We start from the raw sequence: 18057 nt of genomic DNA, 5'->3' as shown, positions 1-18057 counted from the left end.
TTTGCAGCAACAATAACAAAAAAACAATCAATTTTATTTTATGCAATAAGTGACTTGAGCACACTAAAAACTCTTTATTATATAGAGTGTTAAATGAAGCAGCAGCTCCTATCTTCTATCAGTACAGTGCTTCATGAAATCATGTGAAACCAAACCAAGGTTAGGAAACGTCAGCTATTATAGAATAATGATAAGCTTTTACATTTGCATGAATTCTGTAACTCAATCAGATTTATGTTGATTAATATTATGTTTTGATTATGCTGTATTCTAAAAATATTATATGTGGACTATTCTTTGTATATTTCAAGATATTCAGTCTTTACTAAGTTTCAAATGTCTAAATGACTTACCTGCTGCTCCTACAAAGCGAAACCATTCTAAGCTCTCATGGAAATCACACGCGTACCCAATCTCAGATTCTGGATCAAGTCGTGGTCTTATATCACCTCCATGGTGCTCCAACCTCCAGTATTCACATAGATTTTGAGCAGTGCGGCACTCTACAGGAATGGTAGCTGTGTATGGAGTAGTGTCAGGTTCAACAAAGACGCTCATTGTTGAGAGAGTTTCTGCCGTAGTTGGCCAGCTAGTGTCTTCACCAAAATCTGATGTGGTGGTGGAAGGTTTGAGAATTGCATCAATATTGCTATCAGTGCCAGCATTTTCTGCAACCAAAATTTGAGAGTCACTACATATTTTAAGTTTAATAAGAAACATAGGTACACATGTTTTGAATATTTTTGTGTGTCACCCTTCATAGGCTACCTTTACAAGAAAAGAAGTAACAAGCACACTTGGTTAGTAAAACATAAAATATTATTTAGCATGCATCTGATAAGCTGCAGAGAACTCTTCAGCAGCTCAATTCTTGTGAGTTTTCACCCATTCCAATCCTTTTATTTTTTCACAGCCATCAACGGCAGTTTTTTCTGAGACTTTTTTTCTGTAGAGATAACTTTCACTCAGTATTTTTGCTACAGTATTTTGCTTACTCTGACTGCTGGAGTGCTTTCTTATTTGACAGCTAACTCCAAAATATTGGTGATAGTTTGATTGTCCTAATACACAGAGCATATTTTATCTTGTTGATTTTTGTCGAGCGTTTTCTGCGACTTTTTTTCTTTTATATCTTTGTCATTAGAACTTTTTCTCTTTCTGGTGATTTTAAAAGCAGCAGTTTTTAAAATCACCGGAAATCAATTGATGATTTTAAAAACAGTAGTTTTTGAAATCATCCATTTTTTGGGAATTCGCAGTATTTTTATTGTCTCATCAATGTAAAAATGTAGCACAGTGCACAAAGTGGTGCCCTTGAGAGTAACACTTACATGTAGATCTACTGAGGTCAAGCTAAGGTCATTGCAACCTTTAAGACGTAACTTTATTAGTATCACTTTTTATCCAAAACAAAGCATTTTTACTGCTTTCTTGTGTAAAAAATGCATTCAGTCAAGCAATGTCAAATATATGTTTTATACTTGAGGAACAAAATTGCTAAATAAAGATATTCGGACAAACGACGTTATCAAGATTTATACAATGGTGTTTCCGATTGAATATGATAAATATGTGTTTATATCTCGACCAACCTGATAAATGTTTTCCCATGAAGGTAAAACCGCCAACAACAATTGTGGTAAACACACAGACAAGGATGATAGTAACTGCTATGCATTTCTTCTTTTCTATTACAATATCTACAAAACCAACATGGTTTATACATTTGTAGTTTGAGACAATTTTATCGGAATGACAGAGACTAGTCAAAATATTTTCCCCAATTCAATTACGGATTCAATTATTTTTAGAAATTAAGGTCCTAGAAACAAATCAGCACTTTTAATGATTGTGATATATTTTTCTGGAGAAGAAACCTGTCATTGAATACTGTTTTCTGAACACAAACTCTGTGAATATGCATTTTAGTAAGGCAATACTTGGATGATTTGCTCACTACAAATCAAGAGAGCCAACAGCTACGTCAACTTACTACAAGATATTTAGATATTTGATACAAGTTAACTAAGCAAGTTATTTGTTGTAAGTCAATTTTTTTAGACTTCAGTTCTGATGAAATAGATATACCAAAACTGCTTTAAGTTATTTGGTTAACGGTTCAGTACTAGGCATTGAAAAACAAGTTTGTGAGATGTATATCTATTCACAATGCTAACCAAAAATAAAAAGTAAAAGGTGTACACACCAGTTTTAGTGAGTTATCAGCCAATGACATATCCATGTCATTTATGAACATTAGTGAGAACCAACATTCATTTTTTTACGAACTGTTTATTTAACCACCATTTTGTCTTGCTGGGCAGTATATTTTTGGGTAGTTTAAAAGTCAGTAATGTCGAACTGCTACTAAATAAATATAATGCAATATTGATTTAAACTTATTACATATTCATTTCAATATTTGTGTCAAAAGGTCTATAAATGTGAATTATCAATGAAGTAAGTTGTATACTTTGTGAATAAGGTTTCTGTTGAGCACTTCCCGAAGCTGTTGAATAGCTTGGGTCTGAGTTTGGTGTATTCTTGGGTTTCAAATAGTCATTACAGGTTTGCTGGGCAAGAGCCGATGAGAAAATCTACAATGCATATAACTTACATTGAGGATGTTGAATTGATTAGCAATCAGTCTCTATGAAAGTGTTGCTAGTTTTTATATTTTGATTTTACTAACAACTATAACAGGTGTGCGTTCCATATTTTTTGCAAGAGGGTATAAACAGAGCTGCTACACGCATGGGACTAAATTCAATCTACCTTAAAAGAGTAAGCTAGCTTATTATGCAGTTTAACATATTATTGCAGTATGAAATTAGCATATTCAAATCCAGAAACAAGCATGAATAACTGGAATCGACTAAAATATGCGCAAAAATGAATACATATTTTATATTAATGAGGTATTACATTAAATATGTTTTTGAAAGCAGGTTGCACAGTATAGAATATATTAAGTTCAAATATATAAATAAAGAAAAACAAATAGCATGGCTTACATTATTATTTCACGTATTGCTAAGTAGTAATGATATTTGATATGCAAGCTTTATGGCACACCTCAACTCTCTACAATAGTCAACTAACTATTGTTGAGTGCTGACCACTACTATCACAGCTACAAAAAGAATATGTGTATTATTACATACAGAAGTTAGAGAAGCTTAAGTTATAACAATATTGAGTTCTAAAGTCTTAGCAGGTATGATTAGAGTTGTCAACTCAGTGTTAGTTGAGGAAGCAATTGAAGTTTTTGTTTGAGCCTATAAAAATTAGGGGAAAATGTATTGAACTTTTCAACAATCGCAAGCTTATAGCATAAAAGTATTTTATCTACAATCATTAATTTGGAAACATCATTCGATGCAGACAAATATTCACAATATGACTATTTTCATTAATATCATTATTTTTACTGAGTTTCATTGTGCCTAAATTTACTACAACGTTGCCCTTAGTTTCATCTCAAATTCACAACTTTGTGATCATCTGATTTTAACATAACCATAAGATTTTACTAAATAGCTGGAAATCTATAATGGTTTGCAAAGATCCACGTATATCAGAGTACAGAATACAGGGTGTTAAATTTGCCACCCTTTTGACTTTCTGTTGAATGTGCTTCATTTAACTCTCATGGTAACTAAATAGACTGGCAAACAGAAAATGATTCAAGTTGGTTCAATTGATTTTTGCATTTCAAATACTTATTAGGAGCAAAACCCTCCTGACACGTACTGTAAGAAAAATTGTTAGCATTTTATGAACCAAATAATTGTAGCAATGTGTCATTCTTTCACTGAGTGAGAAATTTCTACCTCACTGCATCATTATTTTAGCATTTTACATCCAACATTATGCAGTTTTAAATTAACAATGCTTTACAGAATAACTCCTAACATATATCTCAGAACTTATCTTAAATCAACACCTGGTAAAAAAGTCGGTATTTCACTATAAGATACGTGATGCTACTGCTAAAAACGACACAGTGATAAAGGCAGCCAAACTGTTGGCCTACAGTACTTGTACTATATACTGATAATAGAAGGCACTGGTAAGCCAGAGTAGCAAATCCATTTTATTGATTCTGACAAAGTAGATTTATGGGCTTTACTAAGTAAGCCTGTGTGATGATAGCTTATGCTGTTTTTAAGTCTGTCCTATAACTATTAGCATGAGCACAGAATTCTTAAACTTTCGATGGTTGTAACATATTTACTTCTAGAAAACTGTGGGACCAATGGAGCTGGCTCTGGGAACTTGTGAATGCCTCATTGAGAAAACTGTTGTTTGCCTGTCTGCAAAAAACAACAAAAACATATTAGAAATTTAAATCAGTCTTTAAAATGTTTTGAAGCCTTGCTACACAGATCTACTGTCTACATATCTCTATCAGTAGATATATATATACATGCATATATATATATATATATATATATATATATATATATATATATATATATATATATATATATATATGTATATATAACTATATATATATATACATATGAATTTGTCATATATTACCATGACATATATGACTTTGGAAAGAGAGTAAGGCTTGACACACATAAAATAAGATTATTATTTTGATGTGATGCTGACTTAGATATGATGAGAAGTGGTTGTGATGTAAGATTATCGACTTCTTAAACCAAAGATTCAGAGGTAATACAATCTTACTTTTTTGTTCTGTAGCAACATTGTAAATGTCAGGCTGTGTTTAGCCTTAGAAGTGGTGATAGAGTCAAACTCATTTTTATTATAACAATGGCAATAGCGACAAGTCTCTCTTTTACCTCTGCTTCAGGCAAAGTATAGAAAGGGATGAACATAAATGTAAGAAAGTAGAGCCTGCTGATTATTTATTGTATAAAAATGCATTAAGGTGTTTAGGATAAGTTATAGAGTAATAAAAACTGTTGAGCTGCAAAAATGTTTTAATTTTCAACACCATTTGAGCCATTTTTATGATGACCGTTTGTAAAAAATAATACAAAAAACAGAAGACTGTTGAGTGTACTGGCAAATATATTACATCTCACGTTATAACATCTTTTGACTAGAAATTTGTTTTTACGTTGAATAATTTCCCAGATCTGCTGCTACTGCTTAGCATCCTGATCTGAAAGCTAACTACACATTCTCACTTAGTACAATGTCATTGTCTGACCAGCAAATCTTTTAACTCTGTTAGAAAACATACAAAATAAGGGTATGCAACAATGGAATTATGGGTTAAGTAGTAACAAACATAATGGATTGCAATAAATGACGAAATAGTTAGACACTAGATAACATTTCACAAATTTAGTGAACAAAAAACATTCAAGATTTACAAGGAAAAATACTGTTTCTTCTTTTATTTTTGTCAATGACATCTATAAATTTTAGTTACACATGATTTAATTTAAGATAAGTCTTGTACTTTTAACTATAAATGTGTATGTACATATGACTGTGTCATTCTGTATCAAAGTTCAATAATTAAACTACGGAGGTCTTTTAAAAGCCCACACATTTTTTTTCTACTCTAGATATAAAAAACAGAATTTAAGATAATTTTGAGGATATTTTGTTAAAAATTTCATAAATTCACATATACTGCCGCATATACAGATGTATTCCTATAACTTTATATGTTTATACAGCTATACGATTATACATGCACCCGTTATTTAGCCTGTGCTATCAAAAAGATATACTAGACAGAGTTTACTGAACTATGCAGAACCTGAACCGTTGCCAGCAGAATATGACAAATGACCTGTTTTTTTTCCATAAAAATATGTTTTGTAGACAGTTATTTGCTCATTGATGAAATACAAGTGCTCACGTGACTTATATCAGCCATACCCAAATAACATTTTCCTTTAAGTTTAAAAATAAAACTAATACTTAAAGGTATTTTTATAAACAAACAGTAGCCTACTGTACAAATCGTATCAAAAATTTCATGTTGCATAGATAACACCAAAAACTTTATGTTTGATTATTTTATCCAGATCTGAATAAGCTTACTAAAAATGGTTTAGTTAAGGAAATGTGTAATTGTGTAACTATGTGTAGTGGCAGCATTGTTACCAGTTGAGATTAAACCTAATGAGGCCACCAATGAAAGAGGTTTTAATACAACATTTACTTTTAAAATGAAAGAGGAGTCACTAACAAGACTATCATAACAGCTTTAAAAAATGCCTAGTTTATTGTATATAAAGCATACTATTTCGTTTACATATTAAACCAACATGTATATAAAATGTTTTGAAGCCATTTCAAGACGATCTCCAATCTGCGAATTTTTGTAAGTTGATTTTTAAAATAATACTCAGACAGAGCGCAATTAAAATATTAGTTTTACTAAGGAAATTTGCTCAAATAAAATAATATTATTTTCTTTCCTTTATTTGTACTATCAAGAAATTAGTCACCATCAAAGTACTAATGGAGTAAGCTGATATTTTGTTATATCGCTTTCAGTTAGTTTTTGAAATTTCGTAATTAGTAGTAACTATTTCATTCTTTAGCTTTTGGCTGCATTACTAAAATAAAAGCACACAGATTTAATTATTTAAGTACATGATGTTAAAGCTAACATCCTTTTGTTAAGTACTTCAGTTTAACCAAACAATCTGCTAAATTGTGTGCAAAGAAGGAAAAAAGGAAAACAATGAGTTTCAAATTCAAACAACTGGTATGAAAACACGGTGTAACGTGCAGGAAGTACCTGAAACATAGCATAAGAAATGAGCCTAATGAACAACTTAAGACAAAGTAATTTACAAAAAAAGAATGAAGTGGTTCTAGCACTCAAATTGTATCACTTTGGTAAATTATGTTGTTTAAAGGAAATTTGATTATATGTTAGAAAACCTGTTACAGGTAAGTAGAGGATTGATTGTAGGTGCTAAATTTATGTCTACTGTGTCCCTTTTACTATCTTTCTATAAAGTTATGCATATCGAATATGTTAATTATGTTAATTACATGTTATAGTGCTTTGTCATTTAAATGAGCTTTTTTTTCTTTCGCCTTAATATACCTTGTAACATGGAAAAGGTCTATATATAATTTGGTGTTAGGAACTTTTGTATATTTCTGCTGTTACAGAATACAATTTTACTAACCCGTAAACTAGTAAGAAAGCAACGTGCATCTGCCAACGAAATCAGCAAATACAGATTAAATAATTTTAGTGCTAGTACCGATAGCCTTTTCAAAAACCAGAACCCCATTTTCTTGTTTGCAGGTAAAGTGCAATAGACGACAACATTCCAGCTGCTTCCTTGCTGTCACAATCATACCTTAAAAAAGAGGTTTGACAGGGAGCAGCTTACAAGATTTTCTAATAACCTTATCAACCAACTTTATCTTCTAAATTTCTTATAACACTCAATAATATTATTCAACAAAAAATCAGTATAAAAACATAAGAATATTATATTGAATAACACTGCGTCTGACCTGTCCACGATTGTAGCGCAGTCAGTACCTTCCCTGTCTCTGCCTTTATCTTTAGATTTATTGACCTTTATCTTTGCTTTCTCTCTAAAGCAAATGTATAATAACAATGACGCTGACTAGTAAGTTTTTTTTTGTAATTTACCACTTATAATAAAGTTACCATCAAGCATAACCTGTGGCTTTCATTTTTCTAAGACACCTTATCTATGAAAGACCTATTATTACCTTAAATACTCAGACTGTTAACATACATGTACATTGAGAGAAGTTACAGAGTAGGATGGTGACTGTAAACATTATAGAGTGATGGTGCTACGTCTTACTGTTCAATATTCTTACATTCTAGAACAGGCTGCGTAGTGAGTAAGCTGTGCGCTTGTTTGCCGAGTGGCCCAGTTAAGGATACCTACTTCCTCTTTTGGAGCCATCCACAATTTTGGTCACAGTTAAGTAGAATATGGCTCAATGGTCCCTGCCAAAACAAGATTGGCGAGGAATGCTTTATAATGATAAATGTGAATAACTGTAGGCTTTCTGTTTTAATTATTTTACGCTAGGAAGCTTATCACCAAGGATTAACCCTTTTTATGTTGACAGAAAGACATTTCATATAAAATTTTAAGTTGTTTACAGAATAACATTTTTTAGCCTTCTACTATCATAAATACTACTGCTATAGCGGTTAAACTTCTAATTTTTTTCTGAGTCATTTATTTAATACTTTTTCAAAACCTTGTAAACCAACTGCGACACCATTGTTTACAGAGAATATGTTGTGTCAGCGCTGTAAAGTTATTTCATGAACAGTGCACCTGATTGGCTGAACAAAATTGAGAGCTATACATGTAGAACCAGCTCTGGTATTTGTATCGTTCATTAAAGAAAGCAATGGAAAGACTGAAATATTCATACATATTTAACTGAGCTAAATATTTAGGCCAAATTAATTCATTTAGAAAGCAAAAACACAAATGCTATTGTAAAAAGTAAGCTAAAAAAATGCATTGGCTAATTTTTGACTGTCACACAGATACAAAAACTTTGTTTAATGTGATTTTTAAGGTAATGAATATTAAATATTTACTTTTATTCTATTTTTATTAAACAGTTTTAATTAGAAATGCAAGATCAATTTTTGTCGGTGCTGTTAATATAAATTTAAAAAAAATTTAATTTTACATTACCTGCCCAGACAAAAAGGGATCTTGAACTTCTAATCGAGCCAGACCAGACCTTCAAAAACTTAGCCCTAACTTCAACTTGTTAAAAATCGGTATCTGATATTTATGAAGTAAGTTATACTAAGGATAGATCTTTCAAAATGTACAGTGTGGTGCAGGGTCCTTCACAAATAAGCATCATACAGCCTACATTTCAGCAGAGATTTTTGCTGATATTAGTTGAGCAAGATGACAAGCATTATGTTATAATATATACTAGTACACTAGCAGTGCACTAATATATATAAAAATTATGCTATATTTCTCATGCATCATGAGAGATCGTCATGTGTAATTCAGTATAGGCATAATTATTTTATGGAGCAACGAGGTGATTTAGTGGTGTAATGGTACTGTATGCGCCTTTGAATCTGAGGCCTTGTGTTTGAATCCTGTGAGAAGAAATCCTTTTTCTTAACGCTTTTAGTTTGACTTCAGATTGACGAGCTTATAGAGTCTGCTCTTATTATAGTAAAGAGTGTAAAGATATCACCTATATTCCCTCTGAACCACTTTAAAGTCAATATTATTTTATGAAAATATGACCTTTACACCTAGAAATGATGCCAATTTAAAATTATGCTGCTGTTTAGGACCAGGTTTATGATAAACAATTATCGACTAATGGAAACCTATTGATACCATGAATAAGAGATAGTAAGACAACTTCTATAAGAGGCATGAAAAAAACTGCTGAGGGATTTCTAAGTAGGTAAGAGGCAGAAACAGAAAATGCCAAAATTTCATGTCTATAGCGAAGTGGCTCAAAAGTTTTTTTTCAGCCATTCTAATAGACAATGTTTCAGCTGATAGTTACTAATTAATAGTGCTAGCTGTATGAACTACAAATGATGTACTTTTATGTAATATAACTGTATAAGGGATGTTTAGCTGCATGTAACATGTATTCAATCTGTACATGTCAGCGCTATACATTTTTTGCACTCACTGTGAAACTGCAAGAACTAACTAAATGCTCTATGTTGTATTCAATATGATCAACTTGCCCTGGTCAATAGCTATTATCAGAATCTTTGTATTCTAAAACAAATGTGAGATCTACATTGTATATTCACACAAACAAATCTAGGTCTAGATTTCCTGTATTACACTTGTTGTATTCCTTTATGCCCTGACATCGACAATGATCTAATAGACATGCATTTGCAGTGTCTCTTTAACTGGAAAATCAGAAATTTTATGTAGAAGCCAGTTGTTAAAACAAACACTATTATATCATTTAGTTTATTTATTATGCATAAACCAAACGCCTAAACTATGTCTAAAGAGTGCAATAACCTATGAACTCTTGCTACTAAACTTTAGCAGTGCTTTTAGAAAGTTCTCTGTGACATACCAATCTCTTAGCAGCCTCGTGTTACAGTACTCCTCTGCCATTATTGAACACTTTTTCGTCTCCTCATGCGTAGTCTATGGCTTGTATTAACAATAACATGAAATATCTAATGCAGAAAAGAAGTAGCAGGTCTTGAAATCTATTATGTTGTGGCAACGGTGTGGAGCTACTCAAGTGTAACCATTAATGATGAATTCAGCTTGGAAAGTTATTTTCCAATCAGTGATCAGTGAGCATCATGCATGTAATGCATTTTCAACCATTATTTGTTTTTTTTAAATTGTTATTGAAAGAAAATTGAAAGAGCCTTGAAGCATTTGAAACATTTTGCTGACGTTGAAATAACTCTAAAGAGCTATTAGTAGTAGTAATACTAAAATAATGCAATTATTTCTGCTACAATTAGCTTAAAGGAACATTTTACAGTGCTAAATACATGTAAGTGGGTTCCTTGAATAAAATAATGTTTCTTAGGCATGGTGCATAGGCAATGTTACAAATATTTGAAAGATATTATATTACAAAACTTGATCCAACAAAGTAACAACAGTAACTTGGCTAACTGCCCAATGATTGACAATGAAGCACGTCAACTGCAGGGCCCTAACATTTGAAACGATTCTAACCTGTCAAAGTAGAAAACTATAGTGTGTTGCCTATCATATCAGAAAAGAAGAGAAAGTTACTTGCTGTATTACCTGTCATATCATAAGAAAAGAGAAGAGAATTTGTTGTATTACCTGCCATATCATAAAAAGAGAGAAGAGGACTTGCTGTATTACCTGCCATACCATAAGAAGAGAGATGAGAACTTGCTATATTACCTGTCATATCATAAGAAGAGAGAAGAGAGCTTGCTATATTACTTGTCATACCATAAGAAGAGAAAAGAGAACTTGCTGTATCACATGTCATATTATAAGAAAAAAGAAGAGAACTCGCTGTATTACCTGTCATATCATAAAAAGATAGAAGATAACTGGCTGTATTACCTGTAATATCATAAGAAGAGAGAAGAGAGCTCACTATATTACCTGTCATATCATAAAAAGATAGAAGATAACTTGCTGTATTACCTGTAATATCATAAGAAGATAGAAGATAACTGGCTGTATTACCTGTAATATCATAAGAAGATAGAAGATAACTGGCTGTATTACCTGTAATATCATAAGAAGAAAGAAGAGAACTCGCTGTATTACCTGTAACATCATGAGGAGAGAGAAGAGAACTCACCATATTACCTGTCATATCATAAAAAGATAGAAGATAACTGGCTGTATTACCTGTAATATCATAAGAAGAGAGAAGAGAACTCGCTGTTTTACATGTCATATCATAAGAAGAGAGAAGAGAACTTGAAGCATTACCTGTCATATCAAAGGAAGAGACAAAGTTACTAAGCATATTACCTGTTGCAAGAAGAAAAACCAGAGAGCTAGTTGTATCACATGTATTTGTTCTAGCAGTTCAAAAGAAAGTAAAGATTTCAAGAAATTAGCTTTGACAAAAACTATCATTCATCATTAAGCAATCAGGTTGTCAGATTGTCTTTTCTTGTAGGCAGCGCAAACTGTTTGATGTTTATTATTGCAGAGCATATCTATATTTTTATTTTAAAACTTTTTTGTATTAAATTTAAAATAACATTTAATATTGTCACAAGTAACTTTAGCAACCACATACCATGTTTGCTTCACATTTTTCTCCCTGCTTTTTTTATACCTTCAAATGTATTGCAAGTAAGAGTGTATATAACATGTGTACTATTATTTGAGTTGCATGAAAAAATGTTGCTCTATAGAAAACCATAAGTAAGTAACATGAAACAACTTGTCATCTTACAACTTCTTCTAAATTTCAACAATTCTAGATTATTAGCTACAGAGATGTGACTTTTTGACCGCATATGAGTAAAATTTCAATGTCCATCAACAATTGTAAACCTTTGCCATTGCTCTTTTTTGTTCACATGCAGTTGCATGTTTCTTGTAGTCTAGTGAGTATAGCATCATTGGTTTGACATGAAATTATTGCTACGAGGCGATATTTTTCTGCTGCTTTTTTATAACAAAGTTTTTGAATAACTTATAGGTTTATCAACTCTGTTGTAATAAAATTAAGCTTCATCTTTGGCTTAACTGCAATATTTTTACTTGGTTCAGTCACACAAAGGTCCAAGAAAAGCTTAAATTTATAATGACATCAAATTCATGATATCAAATTGAATTTTGATTAAATAAATTTTATAAAGCTATTAGCTTAAAATAGGGAAATCTAATATGACTCTAGCTACTGTATGAGTGTTTACAATCCATGTGGCATGTCTAACCTTAGGTCATAACACTAACATAGAACAATTCAAGATGCTGTTAAAGCTATCAACATATAACTTTACCAGCAATTGCTGTTATAGGCTAATATTTCCCAAGATTAGTTTTGCTACTAACATAATGTTGAACTTGCTCATTCATGTTCAGACTGAACTTATAAGTACATAAGATCCTATACCCTCTGTTACATGTGTGCATTCATGTTCACACTGAACTTATAAGTAAATAAGGTCATATACCCTCTGTTACATGAGTGCCTTCATGTTCACACTGAACTTATAAGTACATAAGATCCTATACCCTCTGTTACATGTGTGCATTCATGTTCACACTGAACTTATAAGTAAATAAGGTCATATACCCTCTGTTACATGTGTGTATTCATGTTCACACTGAACTTATAAGTACATAAGGTCCTATACCCTCTGTTACATGTGTGCATTCATGTTCACACTGAACTTATAAGTACATAAGGTCCTATACCCTGTGTTACATGCGTGTATTCATGTTCACACTGAACTTATAAGTACATAAGGTCCTATACCCTCTGTTACATGCGTGTATTCATGTTCACACTGAACTTATAAGTACATAAGATCCTATACCCTCTGTTACATATGTGCATTCATGTTCACACTGAACTTATTAGTACATAAGATCATATACCCTCTGTTACATGAGTTTATTCATGTTCACACTGAACTTATTAGTACATAAGATCATATACCCTCTGTTACATGTGTGCATTCATGTTCACACTGAACTTATAAGTACATAAGATCATATACCCTCTGTTACATGAGTGTATTCATGTTCACACTGAACTTATTAGTACATAAGATCATATATCCTCTGTTACATGTGTGCATTCATGTTCACACTGAACTTATAAGTACATAAAGTCATATACCCTCTGTTGCATGTGTTCATTCATGTTTGCACTGAACTTATACGTACATAAGGTCCTATACCCTCTGTTACATGAGTGCATTCATGTTCACACTGAACTTATAAGTACATAAAGTCATATACCCTCTGTTACATGTGTTCATTCATGTTCACACTGAACTTATAAGTACATAAGGTCCTATACCCTCTGTTACATGAGTGCATTCATGTTCACACGGAACTTATAAGTACATAAAGTCATATACCCTCTGTTACATGTGTTCATTCATGTTCACACTGAACTTATAAGTACATAAGGTCCTATACCCTCTGTTACATGAGTGCATTCATGTTCACACTGAACTTATAAGTACATAAAGTCATATACCCTCTGTTACATGTGTTCATTCATGTTTGCACTGAACTTATACGTACATAAGGTCCTATACCCTCTGTTACATGAGTGCATTCATGTTCACATTGAACTTATAAGTACATAAGGTTCTATACCCTCTGTTACATGTGTTCATTCATGTGAGCATTGAACTTATACGTACATAAGGTCCTATACCCTCTGTTACATGTGTTCATTCATGTTCACACTGAACTTATAAGTACCTAAGGTCCTATACCCTCTGTTACATGTGTTCATTCATGTTCACACTGAACTTATAACTACCTAAGGTCCTATGCCCTCTGTTACATGTGTGCATTCATGTTCACACTGAACTTATAAGTACATAAGGTCCTATACCCTCTGTTACATGTGTTCATTCATGTGAGCATATGCAAAAAACTAATAGCAATCATTGTTTTAAAGCTTTTACATTGCATAAACAAAGATTTACTGACAAAAGTTCATGCAGATGTTTAAGTGAAGTTTTTTGTCTAGAGTCTCTGTGTTGTGGAAGCCTCGTGCGTTGATGAAATAATTGTCTTTTGTAATAATTCTTTGGTACAACCAATATAAGTAGAAAAAGAAACACAAATACATCAATCAGTATTAATACAAATATATGCTTGGTCACACTACCTCATCCTCACTTGTGTTTTTATCATTTTTATTTGAAACTTTTACAGCTGCCTCATTGTTGTGAATGTCACAAGAAAGTAAAGTAACAGTTTCTGGTAGACCTAGAAAGCTTGTTGTGTGTAAAAATGAGGCTGTCATATGCACTACACCATTTGATCCTAGAGATTGTTTAGCCCTCTGACTCACCACATGCCACAAAGTGTTGCTACGCATTGTTCATATTTTTTACCAATAATATTGTATATATTATCATGGTCAGTGTCCCATGAACATTTCACTACAACTGCATCAATGGCAATATTTTTGCAGTCTCCTTCAGGCTCCTCTGTGTGTCTTGAATATACAAATATGGGAGATAAAGCTCCAACCTGTTGAGGCATCTTCGAATCGGTCTAATAGGAGTAGAATCCTTTACAACTTCTCAATGGCAAACAGGTGTTTAGGAGACGATTGCCTTTCAAAAGTAAAGACAGTTCATAATGTATTTTTGTTTGCTGATTGATGCAACTCTGCAGCAAACAGTAAACATTGTAGCTGCTTCATGTTATTGCTGCTTCATTTTACTGCTGTTTGTCACAGTAAAATAAGTTTTTCTACTTGTGAAGGAGAAGAACTTATTTTATGTTGAAAAATAAAATACTAAAAGACAAAAATTCATTTACAGGTTTTCACTTCAACAACTCGACTTAACTCTGCAATGTCTGCAGGCTTTTCAAAAAGACGTATATCAAACTGAAGGATTTAAATATGTGACTGATGTCAAATAATATATATATATATATATATATATATATATATATATATATATATATATATATATATATATATATATACAGTTTTCTCCTGCATATTTTCTGGTGAACCGCTTTCTCTGCACTGGAAAAACCTTACTTGTTACAGAAATTAAAAAACTTCTGTCTACTCGAAGTTATATAAATAGAGAAGAACTAATTAGACCACAGGCTGTAAAAGTGAAACTGCATGAAAGGAAGCTATAGAAAGGCTTCGGAATAATAAATTATATCAACTAATACTATAGGGTATCATTTCAAGCTTGATTTATTTACCTGCTTCCCCTGTAAACCGGAACCATTTCAAGTCTTCATGGAAGTCACAGGCATATCCGTCATTAGCATGTGGCCAAATCCTGGTCTTATGTCAGATCCATTGTGGTCCATTCTCCAGCTACAAGTCAGATTTGTTGCGGTCTGGCAAGCTTGAAGGTCACCAATAGCTGCACTGTCATTGGATGAAGGCGTTGAGAATACAAAGGAGGAGCCGTGAGTAATTTCATCTGTTGTGACAACATAAGTTGTACTTGTCCAATCATTGTCTTCAGTGTAAACAAATTTGGTAGTAGAAGTTTCGAGGTTGTCTGAAGAGTCCCTTTTTCCTGCTAGTAAAAAAACGGATGCACTTAAAACACATTTCAGATTGAAGCAACTTGGGTTTTGTTCTTACTTTGAAAAAAAAACAATGTTTTTCACGATCCTCATAATGTTGAAATAAGTAGATTCTATAGATTTTCAATCAATCCTACAATAAATCAGCAACTGTCTGCTAGCTAGTATTTTTATGCATTGCTAATAGAAATAACCTGATAATATGACATGAGCCTCACATAGAATGCCTAAACTATCACAAGCAATTACACTTGCTATAAAAGTGCTTGAAAATGCTAACTAGGTGACTGCTGGCAACTACACTAGTAAGTAAGATGAGACAAAGCGCTGGCCACTACTAAAATTCAAGTTAGCAGTGTGACTGATGAAAAGCTATATCTCTTGTTCTAAAGACACTGAATTATGGGTTCATCTCATTTATCTTAATTTATATTGTAATTATGTTCTGTTAATATTTGCTCCAAGCTATCAGTAATCTAGTTCTTCAAAAGTGAATAAAAATTAAAACTGGTTCACTGTCATTAATACAACTGCCTTATAAACTAAACTGAAGTGACATGCTGTGATGGAAACGTGCGTTACCATCTCCTTTTTCTGATTGTCGTTAGAGTTGTGTTCTCTTTTTCCTTTATGTAGTCACGCCCCTAGAGGAGGCTGGCCCTTGCCACCTCATTTACATATTTGATTGTATTTAAGGCCAAGCTTCGGCTCAGTTAAATCGTTCAATACATGCTTTGCATTTGGACCCACACTCTTCTGTTACCTTGCGCAATAACAGAATCACACTGAGCACTTATTTACTCCAAGCCTCAGTCTACGGACTGTGCTTTGGGAGTAGAGTATAGAAACACTGTCGACCCCGGTCGACCTCAGGTCGACCTTGTCGAACGAGCATAATATCACTCAGGGAGCAATTCCCCGTGTAAGGTGGTTGTAGTAGACCGGTGGTGTAAGCCGACCTAGTCGCCTCCGCGTGTTGGTCAACGGGCAACACTTACACGGCCCCTGTGGAGAGTGAATGCAGACCGGTAGAGTAAGCCGACCCAGGTCGCCTCTACGTGTTGGTCGCAGGATCCAACACAATGCACAACTTCTCTATTACGTGAAGAAGCCCACTAATAATTCAACTATTTTGACATACGCCAGATGGCTAGATAGTTTCGCTCATTTTATTTGTCTCACTGGGCACTGCCAGTGATGTGTTTAATCTGTACAATAAAGATAAATGGCTATAAAGCAATATTTGTATATGCTATCATCAAGTATACCCATACATACACAATTAGAAGAAGTGAATGACTATAGACTTGCCTTTTAAAGTATACAGATACACTTTAATCAGATAATGCCCAAAAAAACTGTAATACCTATTAGATAATGATTTAATAAAGAGGTCTATACATGCAGCATAAGCAAGATCAATAACATTACATATTTTACTGACTAGATAGTAGTAGATAGTAGAGCACATGTAGTTTGTATTTAGACTAACCTGATAAATACTTTCCCATGAAGGTAAATCCTCTAACAATGAATATAACAAACAGACAGACGTAATGATGATAACCACTATGCATTTCTTCTTCTCTATAACAACATCTGCAATTGAAATATATTACATAATTTGGAGCAATTTTAGCAAAACAATATTTTTGTTTTTTTAAAATCGTTTACAAAATTATGTAGAGCTGATAAACCAACACTACATGTATATAACAATTAAAACGTCATATTTGAACTAATTTTAGGAAATAGTGAAAAATAAGTCTGTTGTCAACCACACTTAAATTTAATTGTTACCTACTGAGTAATTATGCCAGCATCCATTTTATTAAAGAACCAAAGCAAATTAATAGAGTTTTTTCCTTCAATAGACAAAATGCGTTATCAAAACTTGAGAAGACTCACTTTGTCTGTCATTGGTAAAAAGCAAACAAACATTGACTAGGCGAGGGGTTGGCAACCTTCAGCTCTTTTATTCCCTCAATTAAGCTTGTTTTCCTTTTTTCACCTTATGTTAAGTAATTCATAAAAATATAGAAGTTTTATCACTAGTTTTGAAAAATAATTTAAAAAAATGTAATCATGGTAATAAATCAAACTTTGTTGCTTGTTTTGCGTCATTATTTCTGTTATATTATTATTAGTACCTTATCACATGATTGTCACGTGGCTTTAACTTTGACCTAAAAGAACCAGATCGCTATGAGATACCTTCTGATATTATGTCAACAAACTGGGTTAAACAATTAGAAATCTAGTGAGGTTGGCCAGCCACTCAAGTCTGCCATACCATCAACAGCACTACTGACAAACAACAACACTAATACAGGTAGTACAT

Source organism: Watersipora subatra, chromosome 1 (assembly GCF_963576615.1).
Source record: "Watersipora subatra chromosome 1, tzWatSuba1.1, whole genome shotgun sequence".
NCBI classification, from domain to species: Eukaryota; Metazoa; Bryozoa; class Gymnolaemata; order Cheilostomatida; family Watersiporidae; genus Watersipora; species Watersipora subatra.
Note: the sequence above shows the minus strand (reverse complement) of the source record.